This window comes from Chrysochloris asiatica, unplaced genomic scaffold (assembly GCF_000296735.1).
Source record: "Chrysochloris asiatica unplaced genomic scaffold, ChrAsi1.0 scaffold00166, whole genome shotgun sequence".
NCBI classification, from domain to species: Eukaryota; Metazoa; Chordata; class Mammalia; order Afrosoricida; family Chrysochloridae; genus Chrysochloris; species Chrysochloris asiatica.
The window spans coordinates 5854176-5866172 of NW_006408684.1; the positions used below are offsets into that span (position 1 = coordinate 5854176).

At 39.9% G+C, this 11997-nt stretch overlaps 1 protein-coding gene and 1 pseudogene across 2 annotated transcripts in view; both read right to left on the reverse strand.

Moving 5' to 3' along the window:
- Nucleotides 1–11997, reverse strand: part of DPP6 (dipeptidyl-peptidase 6) — a 1346563-nt gene that overhangs the window by 813711 nt on the left and 520855 nt on the right. The gene's annotated exons all lie outside the window — the stretch shown is intronic.
- LOC102841399 overlaps nucleotides 1–11997 on the reverse strand; it is a 45184-nt pseudogene that overhangs the window by 4665 nt on the left and 28522 nt on the right.

Sequence of the window (11997 nt, forward strand, 5' to 3'; positions counted from 1 at the left end):
CAGAAAATTCATTTCATTAAATCAGCTTGACTTCTATTCAAACTGGACTGCTAACCACAAGGTTGATGGTTCAAACCAACTAACCACTCCTTCAAGACCCTATATAGTTCGCTATGAGTCAGAACTGACTTGATGGCACTTACCAACAACAACTATATTGATGGCATTTCTGGATAATGCAAACAGTTAGCACATTTGACTGCTGTCTAAAAAAGGTTTAAGTATTCCCAAATGTACCTCAGGAGAAAGACTGGAAATCTACTTCCAAAAAAATCAGCCATTGGAAACCCTTTGGAGCACAGTTCTACTCAGACACACCTGAGGTTTCTTGTGTTACATCTGACTTGACAGCAACTGACTGGCATTGATACGGACAGCCTGGAATTTAGCAGCAAAATCCCCATGGGGATGTTTCCCTGGAAGAAGTTAGAGAACTCCATAGGGAAGGACTGAAGAGGGTGGAAGAGAAGCTGATGTCCACATCATCCCACAACTCTTGGCCTTAGTTCACCCAAAATCAGTGTTGGTTTTGGATGCTGGGGAGGAGGTGTCAAACTCAGTTCAAAAGATAAAAATACCTCTAAAAAAGAAAGATGGATCCGCATCTCTGATATTAAAAACAAGCTTCATTGGCATGACCTGGGAGTGGGATGCCCTAGTTCACAGAGGGTTGCCCAAGACCGACATTAAAGGATTTATAACTTTACAAAAGGTTCAGCGACTAGGACTAGGATGAAACTTAACACTGAACTCATACTGAGTTTGATTTAATCTTCGTTTCCTGATTCATGAGGGAATCCAATCTCTCTTGGTGACTCAGAACAACTTACTTACAAAACAGTTCCAAGGAGAGCCTCTTGGAGTCTGCTCTGGAGACTCATTTGTAAGGCTTTCTGTAGGTAGATGCATCAAATTGTAAAGATTCCTGGTGCACAAAAAGGCAAAACACTGTCATTATTTGTTGCTTGTCTCCGTGGTTCCTAAAGTAAATTTAACACAACTCCACATTTATCCTTTTATAATATCCCTACCAGTTGGGATATGCTGTTATTTAGGGGCTTTATGGGAAGATGGAATGAAACCATTTATCTTGCAAGTATTTATTTTATAACTTACATAATCAATAAGGACGAGGAATTCAAAAGTTGAAAATGTTTCTTTTTTATAGAAACTCATTTTCTTCTCCCAGAAACACTTCAATTGCATTAATCTACATAGGAACCGGATATACCTGGCTTATCTACTTAAAAAACTGTTGTCGTTAAGTGCTGTCGAGTTAGTTCCAACTCATAGGAACCCTGTGTATGGTTTCCAAGGAGCAGCTGGTGAATTTGAACAACCAACCTTGCAGTTCAAACCGAAGTTGTGGTCCAGTGCATCACAGTGCCACACCAACTGGAAGTCAATATACTAATGATGGCAAATCTAAGAACATGGTTTTTAAATGGTTCTCTGGTGGCACGTCATCGAGTCGGTTCTGACTCAAGGAAACACTGTACAGAGTTTCCGAGGCTGTAAACCTTTATAGGCGCAGAAAGCCTCAACTTTCTCACAAGAAGCGGCTGGAAGATTCAAACTGCTGACCTTGAAGTTTTCAGACCAACTTGTAATACAGTTGTGATGCAGTCTACAATCACAGAAAAGGGAGAAGAGGGAGAGAAGAAAAAAGAAAATCTATAGCCTAATATGAATATGACTTTAATGTCTTCTCTTCAACTTCTTGCTTTTAAAGCTGCCTGAGAGATTTCAAGATGCCAGTGTTGGTTGTTATGCTATACCTCAGGCTTTCATTTAATTTTCGGCCTGTTTTGTTTTTAAACTCTCTTTCCCTTTCTACAGCCCTGTCCTGCCCTTTCCCGTATTAAAAAACACAACAAAAGACAAACAAGCAAAAAACTCAGCCTGCTCTTGGGCTGAGAAGAACCCACCAGTGGTGAGGGTGGGGGGTGTCCACTCGCTCAGGCTCCCCTTCTAGTCACCAGAACGGAGGTGGGCAAACAGTGGGCATGCCAATGACCAGATACCAAAAAAAGAAAAGAAAAGAAAATCAGAGCAAAGCAAAGCTGACAAAGTGTGTTGTCTACCTTTGCTCCAAGGTTCCCGTGGCATTTTTCCGTGGTGTTTCTGCTCCCCCTTTTGGTCTTGCCGTTTGGTGTCGCCCAAGATGTCGACTCCGGGCCTCCGAGCCCAGCCCAACAAATTCAAAAGTATTCGATTTTTTACTTCAGCTTCAAATTCCACAATCTATAAGCCTTCAAACCTTCACAATATTCCTATCTCTGTGGCTCTGAGTTTTGGAACTCTGTCCTGGATCTGCTTTACCTGGTATTCTGTGGTATTGGTGACGGCGAACTTCACTGCACCTCCACCCTAGCCGCCATCAAGCCCCGTCTCCCACTTCCTTTATTTTAACTGGCTTATTTTCAAAGTCTACATTACAATGATGCTGGAAGCACTTGCTCTACAAAGCATCTCGTGATTGTTACGAGAACCCTTTGCTGACTTTCCTGAGAAAGCAGGCTTCTTACAAGCAGCTCCCCAACAGGCACTACCAGAAATCAAACAAAAACCAATACAAAATCATACTCACTAAGTATTTGGAGTCTCACTTAATTTCCAATTAATTTAAATAGTTAGCTATTGCATTTATGAAGAAAGCAGTTGAATCAAAGAATTGTATTCATCATTCTAAAAGTCCAATGATAAACCATGAAAATAATCAAGCAAGGATGCATTCTGAAGTCCTCATTTATAAGATGCTGTGAATTTAATAAAAAATAAATGTCCAAAGCTAAAAATATTTAAAATATGGCTTCAGGTAAATGGATTTTGATAATGTCTCATATATTCCCTCTAGACAATAAAAATGGCAGATGAGTAACAGATGGCGGCTCTAAACAAAAATTACCATAAACCATTTAGTATACACAACCTTACTCTCTTTGTATTTCACCTTTATAATTTACCAAAAGCTACCGCAATATCCAAATGATTCTAGCAATATACAATAGAGTGTACATTATTTGTGATCTCAAATAATGGAATAAAAGTGAGGCCCACAACACCAGGTACAAGATTTTAGGGAAAACAAGCTCCTTGTGGAAGAGCTAATCAGAATAGGTTTATATACACCAAGAATAAGAAATGGAGAGGGAATTTAAGGATAGTCCAAGGATCTGAATGACTGGGGTAAGCAGTTATTTTTAGTTTACACTAAAACAAAGATCTAAAGGTGCTCTGGTTGTGTAGTGGTTATGAATCGGGCTGCTAACCTCACAGTTGGCAGTTCAAAACTACCAACTATTCTGTGGGAGAAAAATGAGGCTTTCTGCTCCTGTAAAGATCTGCAGCGTCGGAAACCCTGTGTAGGGTCACTATGAGCCGGAACCAATTCTACGGTACTTAACAACAACAACAAAACAAAGATCTAGAGTTTTAATGTGCACACAATTCACCTGGCGATCTTGTGAAAATGGAGGTGAGATTCAGAACATCTGGGATGCTGCCTGAGATCCTGAACTTCCAGTAAATGTCCAGATGGTACTAGGGTTTCTGCTCTTGGACTACCCTTCACATAATCTAAAGTGCTAACAGACAGTTTTTAGCTTAGAAAGGGGTTTACAATGAGGATGATTTGTGAGACACCTGAACAAGTTATGAAAGAATAGAGTCAAAAGTATCTGAAGAACATCAAGTGGACTGAACTTGTGTGCATGCGCAAATCTATTCATTCACTCATGATAAGCACCAACGGCAAGACAGAAACAAGCAAATAACCAGGTAAAGTCAGAAGGCTTGTGTGCAATTATCCCAAGAAAAGCTTCAGCCTTCAATTTAAAATTTTACAAATTGGAAGATGAAGATTTTATTGGAATAGCTGCACACCAGCCTTCTTAAAAGTGAAGAGAATAAACGAGATGAATTCATGAACCCCAGCCTACCTTAATTATGCTTTGGTTCTGAAGAGTCTAAGCAATTCATAGTACTAAACCATAGAGCTACAATTATGCAAATGCTGATCATTTAAACTAAATCTGTTCCCACACAAGCAATGGTATCAAGTGCTTCAAAATTTAGAATGGCCTGTAAGCAAAACTAAGAATAATAAGCAAAGATTATTCAGTCTGGAGAAAAACAGAGTTCAAAAAATGTCTTCAAGTATATACATAGCTTGGCTTGCGTGGCTGAATTTTTGTACGGCTAGTTACCAAATTTTGTATGGCTAGTAACCCAATGGAATGTGGAAATCATCGGACAATCTCTTTGATATTCCATGTGAGTAAAGTTTTACTAAAGGTAATACAGAAATGGCTGCAAGCATACATTGACAGAGAACTTCCAGAGGTTCAAGCCGGATTCAGGAGAAGACATGGAATAAAGGATATTATTGCTAACATCAGATGGATCTTGGATGAAAGCAGAGACTATCAGAAAGATGTTTACCTGCGCTTTCTTGACTATGCAAAAGCTTTTGATTGTGTGGATCATGGCAAGCTATGGACAACATTGTAAAGTATGAGTATTTCTGAACACTTAATTGTGCGCATGAGGAATCTGTACATGGACCAAGGGACAGTTGTTCAAACAGAACATGGCAAGAACGAATGGTTTAAAATAAAGAAAGGTGTGCAACAAGGTTGTGTTCTTTCGCCATACTTATTCAACGTGTATGCTGAGCAAATAATCTGAGAAGCTGGCTTATCTGAAGAAAAATGAGGCATCAGAATTAGAGGAAGACTCAGTAACAACCTGCGATATGCAGATGACACAACCTTGCTTGCTGAAAGTGAAGAGGACTTAAAATACTGATAAAGATCAAAGGACACAGCCTTCTGTATGGATTACATCTCAACATAAAGAAAACAAAAATCCTCACCACTGGACCAATAAACAATATTCTTATCAGTGGAGAAAAGATTGAAGTTGTCAAGGACTTCATTCTTCTTGGATCAACACTCATGGAAGCAGCAGTCAAGAAATCAAACGTCGTATTGCATTAGGCAAACCTGCTGCACAAGACCTTTTTAAAGTGTTGAAGAGCAAAGATGTCAGCTTGAGGACTAAGGTGTGCTTGATCCAATCCATGGTATTTTCAATAACCTCATATGCATGCGAAAGCTGGACAGTGAATAAGGAAGACCATAGAAGCATTGATGTTTTTCAGTTGTGGGTGTTGGAGGAGAATATTGAAAGTGCCATGGGCTGCCGTAGAACCAACAGATCTGTGTTGGAAGAAGTGCAGCCAGAGTGCTCCTTAGAGGCCAGGATGGCCAAACTTCGTCTCTCATACTTCAGACATATTGCCAGGAGAGAACAGTAGCTGGAGAGGTATATCATGTTTGGTAAGGTGGAGGGTCAGAGAAAAAGAGGAAGACCCTCAGCGAGATGGATTGGCAAAGTGGCAGCATCAGTGGGCTCAAGAGTGGCAACAATTGTGAGGTTGGCCCAGGATCGGGCAGTGTTTCGTTCTATTGTGCATAGGGTGGCTATGAGTCAGTACCGAGATGGCACCTAACAATAATAACAAATTACCAAATGTAACAATAATATTACAGATTTCCTGCAGAGATAAAGTCACTATAATTTTTACAAAGTGAAGAGGAAAACAAATGCAGTGAAAACTATTAGCAACTGTAAAAAGCATTTAAGGATGCTAAAACAATCTTTGTGATATTTCTATTAAATATCAAGTAATCTTCTCTTTATAAAGGTCATTTAGGAGAAGCTTTAACTAAAGGCAAAACAATGTCCTCCATGAAAAAATCCTAGAAGTATCTTAGTTAATGAGAATTTTAAATAGGCTTGGGGTAAAGGACATTTCTTAAATGGAAACACTTCAGTTCAGACAAGTTTTGTAGATACATGTGTCTCAATTCCTAAAATCCAACTATATAATTTCATGTCTTTTCAGGGAACAAAATGTGCACACATTTCTTAGCAAAAAGGAAGAATTGGAACAATCAGTGTGTTTTTCCATGTGTTAAACAATGATCTTAAATGTTTTTTAATCTATCAACTGAGTCAGGCTCTAAGGGAAAACATCAAGCTTAATCTTTTAAAAGTAAAGCTGCAAAAATATCTCACACGATGGGACTTTAATTCCTATTAGAAGTAAAATTAAAAATCCATTGCAGTAATAATGTGGATTCCATTTTGTTCTTAACAAATCTTGATTAAAGCTCCTTAAGTGAAAAATAATGTTTGGTTATTTAATTATAATCAGCATTGCCTCTTTCACCTATCTCCAGAGATCAACATACTTGGAAGGCAGAGGGAACAAAATAGTCTATCACAATATAGTCTATCCAAAGATACTATTAAGTCAGTTCTGACTCATAGTGATCCTGCCTGGGGCTTCTGAGGAGCAATTGGTGGGTTTGAACCACCGACCTTGTAGCTCAAACTGACCTTGCAGTCTAGTGCATTATCCTACCCAATCCAACTTGCATGCACACAACCAGAAGAACCTCAATCAATATTTCATTGGATTCATTCCTTTTAAAAAGCAATTCAATTTAATTAAACAATTAATCTGAAATATTTCCATCCAAGTAATGTTTAAGGCAATTAGCACCTATTTGCTAATAGAATGAGAAGGAAATTCTGTAAACCTCATTATTTCCTAGTCCAGAATCCAATAATCTTACCTGTTAGGACATGCACATTTCTAAAGCGAATCCTTCAAGCTATAGCTTTAATACAGTCCCTCTTAGTGATCTGTCATCACTAAGAAACGGTGTTAGACAAATCTGCAATCATGAGCTCTCTGTTCAGACATAACATTTTGGGCAGTTTGTTTATTTTTCTCTTTAAAGAGACTCTCTTATCCTCTTTGAGGGATAGATTTGCAAAGAGAAAAAAGTACTGTTTATTAAATTCTAAGGTTTCTGAATTTTTTGCACCCAAGTTATTTATCTTCCTTACTCTATTAGCTTTGTGAATGTGAACAGATATGGATGTAACTATGCTGAAATATGATGGTCTTTATATATATTGTGTGTCTTTCCAGACCAAGAAAGGAAAAGCTATTCACAATTATTACCTTTGAGAGTAAACAGGTTTTGCCTATGGAGAGCCTGGTTTCTCAGGTGTGCATCAAGCCTCCTAGCTAGTATCGGTATGGGAAGTCCTAATGTGGCACTGTGAGTTAATGCACTGGACTGCAAGGTCAGTAGTTTAAGCTCACCAGCCGCTCCTGGCCACCCTACGCAGGGTCACTATGAGTTGGAACCGACTCAATGGCACTTAACAACAGCAACAACATAGCTTGTAAGCTGTAGCTTGTGTCATCAATCAAGGTTCATCACTTGCAACCATAACTCTTGGTTTTTAAATATTCTCAAGTAAAAAGAACCAGGTCTCTTTTTAGAAATAACTGATTCTAGAATCTGGTGTGTTGCTGTACAATAATCACTGGACTGCTAACCAGAGGGTCACTAGGAGTTGGAACCAACTCGATGACACTTAACAACAACAATACCAGGGCAAGAGAAATAGCTGATGAGGCTGAAGCATCTTGTAGTGCCCAAAAGGATGGAAGTGCTCAAAAATCAAAATGGTGAGGATATGTCAAAAAGACTGCAGAGTCAACCTGAAAGGTGTCTCAAATGGTCAAAGCTGGAATAATCTGAACAGATACATAAAAACACAGTATGAGGTTATAACACAAAGTCAAAATAAATATATATGAGTTTATACTTATATAATGAATGAATGAATAAAGAATAGAATTGTCTTCCCTAAAGAGAGATGCCAAGTTGTATATACAGATACTTTGCCCTCCAAAAGGTGAAGCTAATACCCTCCCCATTTACTGACATCTTAATATTCTTTGGAAACATAAATTTAGTACCATGCTGCCAAAGAATAGATGAGAGAAGGACTCAGGGAGGGAGAGGGTCTGTGTGCTGACAGCCAGGGAGGGGGCAGGCCTGCGGGGTATACCCTTTGGTTGTTTGATGATGCATGGAGGGGATTGTAATCATTGCAATGAAACAAAATAGGATAGGATGAATGTAAAGCTGATGTTCTTCCATGTGTGTATATACCACAGCATGTTTATCCATTTTTCAGTTGATAGGCACTTTGGCTGTCTCCACACTTAATTCACAATAAAAACTTAAAAAAAAAAAAAAGAGTATCTTAGAGAAGAGAAAAGCATATTAACTTTATAGTAAAGAAACCTGGTAAATACCATATTAGCCACAGAGTGCAAGTTAACATTCCCAGTGGTCTCGCAGGTCTATCATGCACTCCCTTATGCGATGACAAGGGTATTTCACCTGGGTGTCATTCTTCTCTTATAAAAACAACCTCAGTTTAATCTTAAAAATTCAAACCACCCTATATTGTGGAGCATTCGGTAGGAACCCAGCTAGTATTCCCCCAAACTTTCAAGATCAGGAAAAACTGAGAAAGTGCCACAGACCAGAGAAGACTGGGAAGGCAGGACAACAAGTTGGAGTTCAAAATTAAAACCATCTATGTGAACCAATTACACAAAACGTGTCTCTTGTGATTTGTGGCCTCTCTTAGAGAAGGGTTCCTAAGGAAATGCAGAAATAGGAGATGGGCCAAGAATGAATAAACTTAAGCATATACTGGAGGGGAAAAGAAAAAAAAAAAAAAAAAACTGGTAGAAAAAATTTACATCTATGTCAAGTGCATAAAAACAAACACCAAGATCAATTATTTATAAGGCACTTGGCTAGGCGCAAAGAAACGTGAAATGTGATTCTTCTTCTCAAGTTGTCTTGATCAGATTAGAACTGTGAAGATGTAACATGAATAAATGATAGCAGAAATGAACTATGATGGACCAAATGACTTCTATAAAAAAAAAGAAGAGACATAAGCTATTCAGAAAGGGAAACATTTAGGAGAGTCTTCTCAAAACATCTTGAACTTAAAATAGAGATCTAAGTGTGAGTGGGAATTCTGTTGGAAGAAAACGGCAGTGACACCAAGACATAGTAGAAGTTGAAAATGGTGTTATTTAAACAAAGAATAGAGGAAATTAATAGGACAAGAAATTTCACTGCTAGGACAGTGAAGAACCAACATCAGATAAAGACTTAGGATCTGAATTCATCACAAAGATGAGAGGCCAGGATATGTAAAGGCCCTGACAGAATTGTAAAGGATTGGGTAGCACTGATTAGAAGTACACTGGTGTGTTTATTATGTTTGCACAATTGTTTCCAGGAACAAACACCTTTTTCCCAGTCAGAGAAAACCACATCAAGTGTTCTACCTCTTCTACATGGACAGTTCTCTCTGATTGCCTTGGACTAAACATATGTGCTGTACAAAGTTAAAAAGGGATACTAACAATGGCCTATGCTGAATTTCTTACTCAATAAATCTGGGATTCAGCTTCAGAATTTGCTTTTGTAACAACAAGCTGACGGTGCTGGTACGAAGACCAACCTTTCAGAGCCCTGGCCTAGGTGTCTACTTCTAAGTCATGAACTTTGTGGGACTGATTTGGTTGAATTGCCATCATTCTATGCCAAATTAAAGTGGGTTTGTGTAGTGTGTAAGTGTGCCTGTGTGGTGCGTATGTGGGTTTTGACTAACCACTCCTATTCTCTCCTAGAGGATGGTTTGATAACCAGCTCTCAGGTTAGTAAAATCATGAAATAATTTAAGAAAAGATTGATCCACACGTTATAACAAACTGTGAAGTGTGTTTACTAAAAGATTATCTTTAAATGCTTTTGAAATCTTATGGAATTATACAGTAGACTTATCTTCTCAAAATTTGAATGCAAAGGCTGACTGGTAGACTTCAATTTTCTTTCTTAGAAGGGTGAAGATGTCTAGAAGATACATAACATTTAAGTAAGAATCTTCCCCAAAGGATTCCAATGTATCATATAAACTTTCTTCTCCCCTACTTCCTAATGATGTAAATCCTTTATTCTTTACATTTTGTGTTAGTGTATATAAGAAATGTTTCACAGTAAAAGAAAAAAAAAATTCCACCTCTTGGACCCCAGTGAGACTTAACTTGTGGTAGGTACAGCTGAGTTTGAGGTCACCCCTGGGCCCTGGGGGCAAAGTCCTTCACTAGTCAACTTTCTATGGAAGTTTAACTGTGGTGGGTATGTCGGCTCCAGTAACAACCTGCTCAACCAACCTCTCCTATACCTGGCAGCCTGCTCCTGGACCGACTGCCACAGGGCCCTGATGCTGCCCTGACCAAAGCCTTAGGCCTCTTGCCTCTGAATCAGGCCCAGAAAGAAGGTGTCCTCCAGAAAGAGGGACTTGGTGAAGATCTTGCCTTGATCACCATCTAACAGGATTCCTCATCAGGCTAGCTGCCTAGGCTAGTGACCTACGGCTAGGATCTGCCTCTCCTTGCCTGGTTGCTGGTAGTAGGCCTCAGGAGGCATCAGAAGCTGATCCCCTGCCACTGCCACCCACTCAGTGGCCTCCATGATGCCAAGTGTGTACAGCCCCACATGCTGCAGGCCCAGACCCTGGTTCCGGTTCAGAAACTGCTCCACTTGATCCTTCCCACTGGAGGCTCCCAGGAGGGACTCAGCCAGTACCAGGGTGGGGACAGCACTGTTCATTGGGGTATGCAGGGCCGTGAGTCTGAGACCCTCATGATCGATCCCTGCAGTCACCTCTAGGCCCACTTCTGGACTTCACCTGGGCTTAGCAGCAGGTGGCAAAAACTCAGGCAGTCTTGGAACCAGCACATCAGTGTGGGGGATATATAGACTTTCTAAAACGGTCTCCTGGTTTCCGTCTAGCCAGTATCAATATAAAAATTATTTATATTAATTTCTTAGAAAACTCAATATGCCAGTCTCTGAGTATGGTGATGTAGGAGAAACACTGGACTGCTAACCGCAAGGTTGTTAGTTCAAACTCACCAGCCGCTCCTTGGAAACCCTGTACAGGGTTGCTATGAGTCAGAACCAACTTGACCACAAACAACAACATGTTAACTTAACTGAAAGGTCATTCACATTATACATCATATTTCAAATTCTTCCTTCTGGATAGAAGGATTCTTGTTGTTGTTGTTGTTGTTGTTCTTAAGTGTCGTTAAGTGGGTTCTGACCCACAGCAACGCTGAATAGTGTTTCTGAGGAGTGACTGGTGAGTTTGAACAGCCAATCTTATGGTTCAAATTTACTCCGGAATGCACACCAGGATTATTAGGTGCCATTAAGTTGGTTCCAAGTCAAAGCAATTCTATGCCAAGAGTACAGAGCACTGCCTGGCCTGCACTATCCTCACCATCATTGCTTGTTTGAGTCCATTGTGGCACTGACGGTGCCCATTCATCTTCTTGAGGGTCTTACTCTTTTTTTCTCTCTACCAAGCATGATATCCTTCGCCAGGGACTGCTCCCTCCTGATAAGGTTATCCTGAAACTACCCAGTTCCCTGGGCATATAAATATGGGTCCATGAATTCCCAGAAATCACTCTTGTATGTACTTATAAAGGTAAACGCTTTATCGTCATTTACAGATAAGGAACATTGAAGTGGGTTGTGCTGAGTCAGTTTGGGGTCCCAGGTCCCATGCACCCTGCTGTACTTCCTGACTTCCTGGGTCCTAATCAGCCTCTTCCGCAGCCACCCATGAGAGCTCTGGGCTACATGGGGGTTCCACTGCCACCCCCAGCCTGTAACCCTCCTGGGAACAACATTCCACATATTGCATTTCATGTACATATCTGAATTTACATTTTAACAAATTCCTCTCTCTCATTCAGTTTAGGAAACATTTCTATATTCTAAGAGAAGACAAGTAAGACGGGTAAATATCTCTTAAAGGAATTATTATACTTTAAAACTGACAAACATCAATGTGATGGCTGGAACTACAGTTGTCTCGGCAGAGCCAGACCAAATGATTTCATGGACCTTGTACAGCCTACAGGCCGGATGTCCTCCACCCCTGCTATAGGGGATGGAGTCCTGGTATGATGCTGTAGGATAAGTAAGTACTGGACTACTAACCACAAGGTAGGCA